The sequence below is a fragment of the Myotis yumanensis genome, unplaced genomic scaffold (genome assembly GCF_028538775.1).
Source record: "Myotis yumanensis isolate MYYU_CA2020_CCGP unplaced genomic scaffold, mMyoYum1.0.hap1 SCAF_9, whole genome shotgun sequence".
Classification (NCBI taxonomy): domain Eukaryota; kingdom Metazoa; phylum Chordata; class Mammalia; order Chiroptera; family Vespertilionidae; genus Myotis; species Myotis yumanensis.
Window position 1 is genome coordinate 7,267,089 of NW_027223760.1, and position 13,147 is coordinate 7,280,235.

The 13,147-nt window shown below is 41.5% G+C and overlaps 1 protein-coding gene across 1 annotated transcript in view; it reads right to left on the bottom strand.

The window, feature by feature from the left end:
• The window catches only part of SAMTOR (S-adenosylmethionine sensor upstream of mTORC1), a 137,459-nt gene that overhangs the window by 90,175 nt on the left and 34,137 nt on the right, over nucleotides 1–13,147 (bottom strand). The window lies entirely within an intron of this gene.

A 13,147-nucleotide genomic window follows, 5' to 3' on the forward strand; every position in this document is an offset into this window, starting at 1 on the left:
CGAGGCTCCCGGCACTGTGACAGGGGGCAGCGCCCAAACCCCCTGATCGCCCTGCGGCTCTGTGAGTGACAGGGGGCAGGGCCACAACCTCCCTATCGGCCCTGCTCTGTGCCTGATAGGGGGGAGCTCCCCAATCCCCTGATTGCCCTGCGGCTCTGTGTTTGACAGGGTGCAGCGCACCAAACCCCTGATCGGCCCTGCTCTGTGTGTGACAGGGTGCGGCGCCCCCAACCCTCCCCCCCACGGGCCCTGCTCTGTGTGTGACAGGGTAGAGCCATAACCTCTCCATCGGCCCTGCCCCGAGTGTGACAGTGGTGGCACCCCAACCCCCTGATGGGCCCTGCTCTGTGGGTGATAGAGGGTGGCGCCCCAACCCCCCTCCACGGGCCTTGCTCTGTGTGTGACAGGGTAGTGCCATAACCTCCCTATTGGCCCTGCCCTGAGTGTGACAGGGTGCAGCGCCCCAACCCCCTGATCCGCCCTGCTCTGTGTGTGACAGGGGGCGGTGCCCCAACTCCCCTATCGGCCCTACTCTGTGAGTGACAGTGGGGAGCTCCTCAACCCCCTGATCGGCCCTGCTCTGTGCGTGACAGGGTACAGAGCCCCAACACCCCTGATGGGCCCTGCTCTGTGTGTGACAGGGGGCAGCACCCCAACCCCCTGATCGGCCCTGCTCTGTGCGTGACGGGGGGTGGTGCCGCAACCTCCCCATCGACCCTGCCTTGAGTGTGACAGGGGGCGGTGCCCCAACCCCCCAATCGGCCCTACCCTGAGGGTGACTGAGGGTGGCATCGCAACCTCCCGATCTGCCCTGCTCTGTGCATGACGGGGTGGCACCCCGACTCCCCAATCGGCCCTGCTCTGAGCCTGACCAGGGGCTGCACTTAGGGATTGGGCCTGCCCTCTGCCACCTGGGAGCAGCCCTAAGCCAGCTGGTCGTTATCTCCCGAGGGGTCCCAGACTGCGAAAGGGCACAGGCTGGGCTGAGGGACCACCCCTTGAGTGCACAAATTTTTGTGCACTGGGCCTCTAGTATATATATAAAAGCCTAAGCGACCGTTACGACAGAATGACCGGTTGCTATGACGTGCACTGATCACCAGGGGGCAAAGACTCAATGAGGGAACTGCCCCCAGCCCGCAGGCCCTGATCGCCTGATCGGGGCCTATCGGCCAACCTCTTGGTCTCTCTCCTCGGCTGGCAGGCCCTGATCACCGGGGGGTGGGTGGCATCAGATGCAGCCCCTTTCTCAGGGGGGACTGAGGGCTGGTTCCCTCCTTGGGGCCAGTGGCCAACCTTCCAGGTCCCTTCCCCCAGCCGGCAGGACCCAATTGGCCTGCCGTCCGCGTGCAGTGGTGGCAGTTGGTCCCTCCCCCTCGCCGGCAGGCCCCAATCACCCAGGGGGGTCTACCGGCCAACCTCCTGGTCCCTCCCCCTGGCCAGCAGGTCCCAATCACCTGACTGGGGCTGGGATGGGGAATCAGGGGTGGGTGGTGGCGGATGCAGGTGACAAGGGAAGGAGGAGGGGAGGAGACTGGAATTGTGTGGTGGAGATGCGTGGGTGGTGAGGGAAGGAGGAGGCGAGGAACCTGATTGGCCCTGATCGCCAGCAAGGTCTAATGACCCACCCATGCACAAATTTTGTACACCGTGCCTTTGGTATCATATAAGTGTTATGTCAAATCACTGTAAAAAACGTGGGCTTTTTCAAAAATGACATTTTCATAAATAAGTATTTGGGTGGAAAAGTTAGATTTATATTTCACAACAAACACCAGACTGAATTCCAAATAGGTGAGAGATCTAAATATAAAAAAATGATATCATACAAGCACCAGAAAAAAATATGAGTGAAATGCTAATAGGAATTCTTATAGTCTGGGAATCAGGAAAGCATCTCTAAATGAATCAAAACCTGGAAGCAATAAAAGAAATAGACATATCTGATTATGTAAAAATAAAAACCTATACATGGCAAACCAAAAACGTGCATAGCAAAAGATATTTTAAAAAGTCAAAGAAAAAAAGCTCTTATCTGTATATTATAGAAAGAGCTCTAAAAACAGTAGAAAAAGTGTCAAAAACATGACAATTCACAGAAAAAGGCATGTAATTCCTAAATATATGAAAACATACTCAACCTCATTTATATGAGAAATGTAAGTTAAATCTAGAGACAATAATTCCCATTTACCAGATTGTCAAAAATTCAACATGTGGGCAACATACTCTTTTGGTGAAGTTGTGGAGAAATAGGTACTCTCATTTTTTGCTAGTGGAATTGCAAAATGATATAATCACCCTATGAAGGGTGATTTATCAATATCTAACAAAATCACATAGGTATTTACTCTTTTATCCTAAAATTCCACATCTAGGAATTTGCCAAAGATAAAATGTCAAAAATACAAAAAGAGTACACATAAAGTTATTTATAATAGCACTATATATAACAGGAAAAGCTTGTAATAACATCAAAATGAAGAAGAAATCTATACACTTGTGATGGTTATTTATATGTCAACATTATAGGCGCCTAAATATCTGGTCAGACATTCTGGATATTTCTCTGAGGAAGTTTCTGTATGAGAGTAACATTTAAATTGGTAGAATGACTAAGACAGATTGTTCTCTGCAATCAGTTCAAGGTCTACGTATAACTAAAAAGCTGACCCTCCTGAATATGAGAGAGTCCTCCTGCCTGACTGCCTTTGAACTAGGATACTGACTGTTCCCTGCCTTTACACTCGAACTGAAACATGGGCTCTTCCTGGTTTCAAGCTTGCCAATCTTAGAACTGGAACTACACCAGTGGTTCTCCTGAGTCTGCAGAATGTCAGCTCACCCTGCAGAACTTGGGACTTACGCATCTCCACAAACAAGCGAGACAATTTTCTGGAGAACCTTGACTAATACAATACCAAGTAGAGTACTCTCCATGACATCTATGCTAATCTATCTATGCTAATAAAAGGGTAATATGCTAATTAGACTGGACATCTTCTGGACGTCCTTCCAGACAAAGCCACAGTGGCGGGGGCTGAGGCAGACACTGTTAGGGGCGATCAGGAAGGCAGTTAAGAGCTGGCGGTCCCAAATTGCGAGAGGGATCGGGCCTAAACTGGCAGTCGGACATCCCCCGAGGGGTCCTGGATTGGAGAGGGTGCCGGCTGGGCTGAGGTACTGCCCCACCCCGGGGCACAAATTTCGTGCACCAGGCCTCTAGTATTATTAAGTAAAAAAGAAAGACACAAAACAGAGTATAAATAAGAAAGGGTGAGTATGTGTATGTGTATGTGTATGTGTATATGTATGTACATGCATATGTGTGTGAATTTGCTTATTTCTTCAAAAAGAAACACTGATAGGACAAACAAGAAACAAGGAAAATAGAAAGAAGCCTTTTCTGAGTATACTTTTTTAAAATAAACTTTTGACTTTTTTTTTTAAACTTTTGACTTTTGAACCATGTAAATGTTTTATAGTCCCCCAAATTTACAGAAAATTAGGGGGAAAACCCATAAAACTGGAAGTAAAATGAAATCAATTGTGTAGTCAACTGGTAACATAACCACACACAAAAGAATTATTGTAATTTTTAGAGAGATTATGACCCATAGTGGATATGTTCTAAAGACAATAAAATTGGTACAGTAATTTTGAAACCATTTTATGTGAAACATAGGACAAAGCAAATGTGTTAATGTTATTCAGAATTAAGTCCTTCAATGTAACAGAAGAATATGATGTTAGGCAAAAATCCTGTAATATTACATTTGAACAGAAAATATCAATGATGAGTTTGACTATATATTTTTTCTAATGCTTTTCACTGAGAAATTCTAGAAGGAAAGACACCACAGCAGGATATCTAGTGCCTAAATCTTGATTTATAAATTCCATTTCTTACTAAAAGAAACTAGGGCTCCTTGAATAAATAGTTTAATACTAGATCTTACATAGGAAAACTAAAGGCTCAACTTGAACTAAATATAAGAAAGTGCTCAAAGGTGATGTCAGAACATAGAAGTCAGCTTTGAAGGGTACCCACTGACTAAATGTGGAATAATTTGAATAGGCAAAACAAAAATAAACCTAAAAAAACACCGGAGACTGATGGAAAAAAGTTGAAATAACAATCCAAGAGGATATAGTGATATTACAAAAATTAAAAAAAAAAACTTGTCATAATTGGAATTATTATATCAACTCCTTGTGAAAATTGGTAGTTAAACAGAAACATTTACATGTATTGTTAGGGTTGACCATGCTGACCAACTGAACGTTATCTCCGTGTCATTCCTTCTTCGCTGACTCCGTCCCCACCTTTGGGGAACCTCTGGACCTGCTGGGGTTGGACTCCAACAATGTATGTATGTTTATTTTTTACCCAGCCTTTCTGGAGAACATGTTATTATTCTTTGTTCATACATTAAAATGCAAAGAATAATATTTAAAAATTTAACAAATTTTAAAAATCATTTTGCAGTCCCAAATAAAATAATTGATTTAATAAATGAAGTATACCTGGTAGTTGAAAGATTGTTGGGAAACAGGACTGATGCATAAGCCAACATTTTACTTGCTAATTGCAAAAAAACCCCACATAATTTTACAATGGAAGGACCCAGTAATAGATACCATATTAACCAAATGGCAAAATTTAGCATCTCTAGTGGTGAAATAATCCTATATAATAAGAGCCTAATATGCTAAGTGGTCGGCTGTTCAACCAATCAAAGTGTAATATGCTAATGATATGCTAAGGCCGCTCAAACCCTCGCTATGATGTACACTGACCACTAAGGGACAGTCGACTGGTCAACCAGATGCTTTTATGTGCACTGACCACCAGGGGACAGAGAGTCAACTAGTTAACCAGTCGCTATGACATGCACTGACCACCAGGGGGCAGATGTTCTGACCTGCAGGTTAGCTTGCTACTGGGGTCCGGCCAATCAGGACTGAGCGAGATGGGCCAGACATGCCCTGGAGCCTACCACAGTCCCTCTCTAGCTGGCGAACCTCCTGTGTCTCTCCCCAGCCCTGATCCTGCACCAGAGGGGTCCCTCAGCCTGGCCTGCACCATGTGGCAATCCGGGACTCCTCGAGGGATGTCGGAGAGCTGATTTCGGCCCAATCCCATAGGCCAGGCCGAGGGACCCCACTGGTGCACAAATTCTTGCACTGGGCCTCTAGTGTGACAATAAGAACCTGCTAATGTAATGCAATATGAATTATGCAGTTTCACCTAATAGGTATTTTTGGCAAAAATATGTGACCTGAATCAACAGTTTTAGACCCAACTTTCAGTTTTTTCAAGAAATAAAGATGGAAATAAATGGCACCATGAGAAAACAATCAAATAAATTCAAAACATATGACATAAAGCTAGTTTTGGATAAGGATATAATCACAAAAGACACCTAGTTGTGCTGTAAGTAGAAAAAGAAACCATACAATCTAGCCTGGTCCTTGTGGCTCAATGGTTGAGTGTTGATGCATGAACCAGGAAGTCACTGTTCGATTCTGAGTCAGGGCACATACTGGGCTTGCGGGCTTGATCCCCAGTAGGGGCCATGCAGTAGGTAGCCGATCAATGATTCTCTCTCATCATTGGTGTTTCTCTCTCTCTCCCTCTCCCTTCCTCTCTGAAATCAATATATATATGATCTAAAAAACAATACATTAAAAAGAAATTGAGAGAACTGAGGATGCAAGGAGGCCTAAGGGAACTAAATTCAGGGACACAAGCCTTTCCTAGATGGGAAGGGATCACAAACACTTGGGCATTTGTGCATGGGCGGCAGAGGATCAAGCATTCCATGGGAGCGATACTCTGTTGTATTAAACAGAAAACAGCCGATCTTTTAATGGCTGCTTAAAATGGTGTGACAGAATCCTTAAGAACACCAAATGCAGAGATTGAACTCGCCATTCTCCTGCTTACCTCCATAGCTCTTTTTTTGAGTACATAAAGGCAGCAGAATAGCACTGGAGTCTTGGAGTGGAACTAGAAAGTAGAGAAAATTGTCTGCATTCTTCCTTGGTCAGAGTCCTACTAGAGCAGTGATGGCGAACCTACGACACGCGTGTCAGAGGTGACACGTGAACTCATTTTTTTGGTTGATTTTTCTTTGTTAAATGGCATTTAAATATATAAAATAAATATCAAAAATATAAATCTTTGTTTTACTATGGTTGCAAATATCAAAAAATTTCTATATGTGACACGGCACCAGAGTTAAGTTAGGGTTTTTCAAAATGCTGACACGCCGAGCTCAAAAAGTTCGCCATCGCTGTACTAGAGGATGGCACTTTTAATATACACAGAACAGGACTCATCCTCAAAGCATTTGATGCCAGAGGTGAACAAACTATCTAAAGAGGTAACCTACCTTCAATCCAGCTTAACATCTGATGGGATCAAACTGTTCTGTCTCTCATCCTGGCTGCCACAACCCCCATACCCCTTTTCCCCTCGAGAATTCAGTCCACTCCCTCTCTATGCCCGATTCTATTATGTTTACCAGTTTATTCTGTTCATTAGATTATTTATTCACTTGATTTTTAGATTCACTTGTTGATAGCATGCTTTCTCTGGGAAAAATAATATTTACACCAGTCTCTTCTAAATACAATGCTAGTATATGTATTCTTTTTTAATTACCACTAATAAGTTAAGCAGATAAACATGATAAAAAAACAGCCAAAAGAAACAGACCCACAGGTAAACTCTATGTTGGAATAGGAAGACAAAGACTTTAAAATAACTGCTTTAATTTTTTAATAGAGAAAAATATTAACTAAATAGATAAAAATATGAAGAACTTAAATAGAAAAATGAAATCTCTAAAGAGCCAAATAATTATAATAGAAAAACTGAGAAAAATAGTATCTTGAAAACATCTCTTGGTAATTAAAAGGATGAAAAGCCAAAAAAAAAAAATTAGTGAGGAAATAAAGACTATTTGAACAATGCTATTTACCACCTTGAACCAACAATTATAAACTACAGACTATAAATGATTTTACAAATCAACTAACATTTCTCTAAAAACTTAATGTTAATTGAAAACAAAAACATTAGACCTGAAGAAACGTAATCATCAAAAGCAATGCAGGAGTCCTGACTAGATTTAGAAAAACAAATTATGAAGTACATTTTGGGGACAATGAGAAAAATCTAAATTTATGAAACAGGTATTTTAGGAAATTACTGTTGTCTTAATGTGATTATAGTATTATTGTTTTGTAGAATGTCCTTATTCTTAGGAAATGTGTTAGGTTGAAATGTTACCTGTTTTTCAAAATGGAAATAGTGTGTATGTTTCTCTCTGTGTTAAGTTACAAAAGGCAAATTTTTAAAGTTTAAGTTACAACTATAACTTCATATTGTATTTATTTTGTTTGTATATTTTTCCTTTTTTTTCCAATTGACCTTCCCCCAGGCTCCCCTACCCCCTATATTGTATTTAGTGCCTAGTTTTTAATACTTCATACTACAAATAATTTTATTATTTTTTTAAAGAAATCTTATCTAGAATTCTTCAAGCTAATTGGTCAACAAAATCTTAGCAGGGTAATATCAGTAAGACTTAAGTCACATGCCAAATTTCAATAAAGTTTTAAGTACAACTAACTGGAAACAAACTTGTTACACCCTTTATTAAAGCCCACTTTAGCTTTCAAAGTGACATTACTGCCTTAGAACTGTCAACAGAGAAAGGAAGTATAAATAACGCAAGTTATAACTAACTACAGAGAATTCAAGTTTCAATAGTTTTGAAGGCTTTATCCCAACCTACTTTTAAGTTTAAAGTACACGTTATAAAACTCCTCTTGGGACAACTTCCCATAGTAAAATCTTTTACCATATTTTGCCACCTACTGTTCTTTTTTTTTTTAAATTAAATCTTTATTGTTCAGATTACAGTTGTTCCTCCTTTTTCCCCAAATAGCGCCCCTCCACCCACTTCCCACCCCACCCTCTGCCCTTACCCCCCCCATAGCTCCCCTCCACCCACTTCCCACCCCACCCTCTGCCCTTACCCCCCCCACACACTGTCTTCATCCATAGGTGTATGATTTTTGTCCAGTCTCCTCCCACACCCCCCACACCCCTTTTCCCCTCGAGAATTGTCAGTCCACTCCCTTTCTATGCCCGATTCTATTATATTTACCAGTTTATTCTGTTCATTAGATTATTTATTCACTTGATTTTTAGATTCACTTGTTGATAGATGTGTATTTGTTGTTCATAATTTGTATCTTTACCTTTTTCTTCTTCTTCCTCTTCTTAAAGGATACCTATCAGCTTTTCATATAGTACTGGTTTGGTGGTGATGAACTCCTTTAGCTTTTTCTTGTCTGTGAAGCTCTTTATCTGAACTTCAATTCTGAATGATAGCTTTGCTGGATAAAGTAATCTTGGTTGTAGGTTCTTGCTATTCATCACTTCGAATATTTCTTGCCACTCCCTTCTGGCCTGCATAGTTTCTGTTGAGAAATCAGCTGACAGTTGTATGGGTACTCCCTTGTAGGTAACTGTTTTTCTCTTGCTGCTTTTATGATTCTCTTTGTCTTTTGCTCTTGGCATTTTAATTATGATGTGTCTTGCTGTGGTCCTCTTTGGATTCCTTTTGTTTGGGGTTCTCTGCGCTTCTTGGACTTGTAAGTCTATTTCTTTCACCAGGTAGGGGAAGTTTTCTGTCCTTATTTCTTCAAATAGGTTTTCAATATCTTGCTCTATCTCTTCTTCTGGTACCTCCATAATTCGGATGTTGGTACGCTTGAAGCTGTCCCAGAGGCTCCTTACACTATCTTCATATTTTTGGATTCTTTTTTCTTTTTGTTTTTCCAGTTGGGTATTTTTTGCTTCTTCGTATTTCAAATCTTTGACTTGATTCTTACGATCCTCTAGTCTGCTGTTGGAACTCTGCATAATATTGTTTTTTTCAGTCAGTGTATGCTTAATTTCTAGTTGGTCCTTTTTCATAACCTCGAGGGTCTCACTAAATTTATCGGCGACTTCTAGAAAATTCTTGAAAAACCTTACTTATAACCGTGGTTTTAAACTCTATATCCAGTAGTTTGCTTTCCTCCATTTCTGTCATTTGTGACCTGTTTCTTTGTCTCCGCATTTTTTATGCTTCCCTGTGTTGGTAGAGTGGCTTTGTGTGCTAGGTGTCCTATAGGGCCCAGTGGCTCAGCCTCCCCAATTACCTGAGGTGGACACTCTTGGTGCACCCCTTCGTGGGCTTTGTGCACAGTCTTGTTGTAGTTAAGCCTTGATTGTTGTAGGTATCACTGGGAGGAATTGACCTCCAGGCCAATTGGCTGTGAGAATCAGCTATGTCTGCAGTGGGAGAACTTCTGTGCTGGAGACACCCTTCTGGGGCAAGACTTGCTTCAGTGGGGCTTTGGTGCTCACTGAGTATGCTCCTTGAGTGTCCTTTATAGATCTGAGGTGTTGTAATCTGGATGGTCCCACTCTGACCACTGGGTACACTGGCTCTTGGATCTCTAAGGAGGTGCTAATTTAGCTTCTGCCTGAGGGTACCCAGAAGGAGCTATGGTGAGATCTGCAGATTCCTCTTCTTTGTTTGGGGTTTGGAGGTGCCCAGATGAGGCCCAGCTGTGAAGCAATGCAAGCTGCTGTGGGGCCTTGGGCCTTCTTTTGGATGTTCTGGGTCTCTCTGACCCGGCTGCAGTTTGTTAAGTAATTTTCAGATTGCAAAGAGCCAGTCCTTTCATATGCAAAAGCCTCTGTTAGCAGCTTGGATGGGGTTGGGTCTCAGGGGACCAACAGGACGGAGCAAGCAGCTATGGCTGCTCCTCAGTCCTACCCTAAAATGCCCCACGTCTCCGTGTCCCGGTAAACGCTGCAAGTACCTCTGAGAGAAAGCCGCCCACAAGTTCAGACTGATGCCAGACAGTCCAGTTTCTCCCGGTATGAGTCTGGGTCCCCAGAGACTTGCCCAGAACTGGAGTTCAGAGCAGTTGGGAGCTTGAGACTCCCTCCCAATTGAAAAAGACAACCATGTCCTCAGTTGCCAGCCCTATCCGCGCGCGCCTCCGTACCTCTGCACTTTACTTCCGCAACTCCTCTGAGTCTCAGTGTGCTTTTCTCTTTCCTTCTATATGTAGAATTGCCACTCAGCCAGCCTTCCTGTGGTTCTGAATGATGTCCATTTTGTCTTTTAGTTGTATTTTTGAAGTGGTTGTGTGACGCAGCAATTTCCGGTGTTTACCTATGCCACCATCTTGGTTTTCTTTCGCCACTTACTGTTCTTTTTCAACAGTTTAAGCTAAATTCTTATTAATGTCCTTTTTTAGAAGTTTGACCTAAAATAACCTCTTTCAGAACATAGGTAGATACAATAACTATTGATAAAGACATATATCTAAGGAAAAAGAAGAGTGAAGTGGGAGGCAGATTCATTATTCATGAAGAAAGTACAAACAAGTACTCCTATAAGAATATCAAAGCCCATTTAAAGATTAAAGTCTGAGAACTTACCTTATCTACTGTAATACTAATTTATTTTTTAATATATTTTTATTGATTTCAGTGAGGAAGGGAGAGGGAGAGCGAGATAGAAAAATGAATGATAAGAGACAATCGTCAGTCAGCTGCCTCCTGCATGCCGCTACCTAGGCAGGGGCCCTGACAGAATCAAACTGTGACCTCCTGGTTCATAGGTCAACATATAACCACTGAGCCACACCTGTCAGGCTGCAGTACTAATATAAAAGCAGCGCTGCTAAAAGCCAAGAATAATGATCTTAAATAGTGATGGTGCTGATTTCCTGATTGGATCACATTATTCTTCTGTGTTAGAAGGGAAATAGTTAGTTTAGCAGTATACCTGATTTTGTATTTCTTAGGTTGAGGAAGAAAATGTGTATTCTTAGAAAAGTCAGATTATAACCATTTTCTCTCAGAACCAATCACCACCCCCCAAAAAAACATTTTAATTCCAAGTACCCTATTTCCTATTATTCTGATTCCTTCCTATAGTTTCTCAACTCCACAGTTCTTTGGTTCCAGAACTCATTAAGGGTACCACCTATTTATTCATTGCTCCTTACCCACCTCACATTCAACTTTCTTCTTACACATTTTCATAACCACCAGAATGTATACACTTTTATCTCACTTGTCACTCTCTTAAGTCATTATAATCATTTGAGCATTAATCCAATTAGACCATCCTATCCATTCACTTCCTCACCCTCCAAGAAAAACTGTTTCACTATAACTTTGTGCCTTGATTATTACAGTAGCCTCCAAATTGGTTTCCTTACTTACACCTTGCCCCTCCTATAGGTCTACCTTAACAGAGCAATTAATTCTTAAGAATTAATGATATTTCAAAAGGCTAATAAAATCCTATCACTCCTCTTCTTAAAACATCCAATGACTTCTCATCTCATTTAGAATAAAAGCCAATGTCTTCACAACAGTCCACAAGCCCCTACAAAAACTAGCTGTTCATTATCTTTTTTTTTTTTTAAATATATTTTATTGATTTTTTACAGAGAGAAAGGGAGAGAGATAGAGAGTTAGAAACATTGATGAGAGAGAAACATCAATCAGCTGCCTCCTGCACACTCCCTACTGGGGATGTGCCCGCAACCCAGGTACATGCCCTTGACCGGAATCGAACCTGGGACCCCTCAGTCTGCAGGCCGACACTCCATCCACTGAGCCAAACCGGCTTCAGCAGCTGTTCATTATCTTAGTTTCTACCATTTCCCCCCTCTCATTCTGCTCTAGCCACCCTGGTGGTCTCCTTGCTGTTTCTGAAACATGCCAGCATGCTCCTGCCTCAAGGCCTTTGGAATTATGAGAGCTTGTTCTCCCACTTCCTTCAGGTCTTTTACACACATTATTTCAGTGAGGCCTTCTTTGTCTACCCTACTTAAAACTATTTTATTTTTCCTTACTTTATTTTTCTCATTGCACTTACCATTTCTGACCTATTACATATTTAATTTATGTATTATTTCTTGCCTCTAATCCCCACTAGCATATAAAATACATGAGAGCAAGGATTTTGCCTGTTTGGTTGATTGTTGTACTCTCAGTGTCTATGATATAACTAATAGACAGCAGACAACACTAAACATTACTTATTAAATGAATAAATCAAATAACTAATTTAAATACATATTTTTCTCTAGATCATTTGTTGAATGAATGAAAGACACTATTATATAATTTTTAAATGAGATTAACATTGAAATTTTTAATAAAAAATAATCTACACTAATAAAAGACAAAGATGCTACTGGACCGTACCTTCGCTATGCCCATCAGCCAATCAGAGGAGTATGCAAATTAACCCGACAAAGATGGACGTTAATTTGCATACTGCAGGCAGGGTGGGACAGTGCCATCCACTGCCTGCCCTGCTGCCATCCGGGCCTCCTGTGTGTGACCTGGGGTGGCCGGGCGGGACAGCAGCGATCCGCCACCTGCCTGGCCATCATCCGGCCCTCCCGTGTGCGACCCGGGGCGGTCGGGTGGGACAGCAGTGGAGATGAGAGGAAGCCAGGCAGCGGAGACGGGAGGGAGGGAGCGAGGTGGCAGGCTTCGCTCCCTTCTCCGCTGCTTTGCTCTGGCCTCAGGAAGCCCTATTCTTGCAGGAATCTTCCTGCAATGGGCCTCTAGTTACATATAAAATACAAACCTGAAGTTATCACAAACTTATTGTCCATGTAGAAAGATAATGCTTTGTTTTCTAGGAATTCGTTTTAAAATTCAGTCAATATACACACTCATTCCTATAATTTTATCAACTTTTGAGAAAGCTGATCATCAGTATTTCACTTTCTGATGTTTTAAACATTAGAATCTGTACTATGAGAAAATAAACATTATCCAAAGTCAATATAAAAGTTGGAATACCCTGAATCACACACACAAAAAATCAGGATTTTAAAACTTAAGATGTCTTCAAATTTTAAATTATAGAAAAGTACTCACTTTTACTTGACTCCAAATGTGAATATTTATCTAAAGAAATTTCTATACTATAACTTATTAACGGTGAATCATGTTAAATTTCATATTTTATCATATTAATGTTAAATGTACTTTAAAATCTATTCTTTTAAAAAGCTGACGCAGAAAATTTAA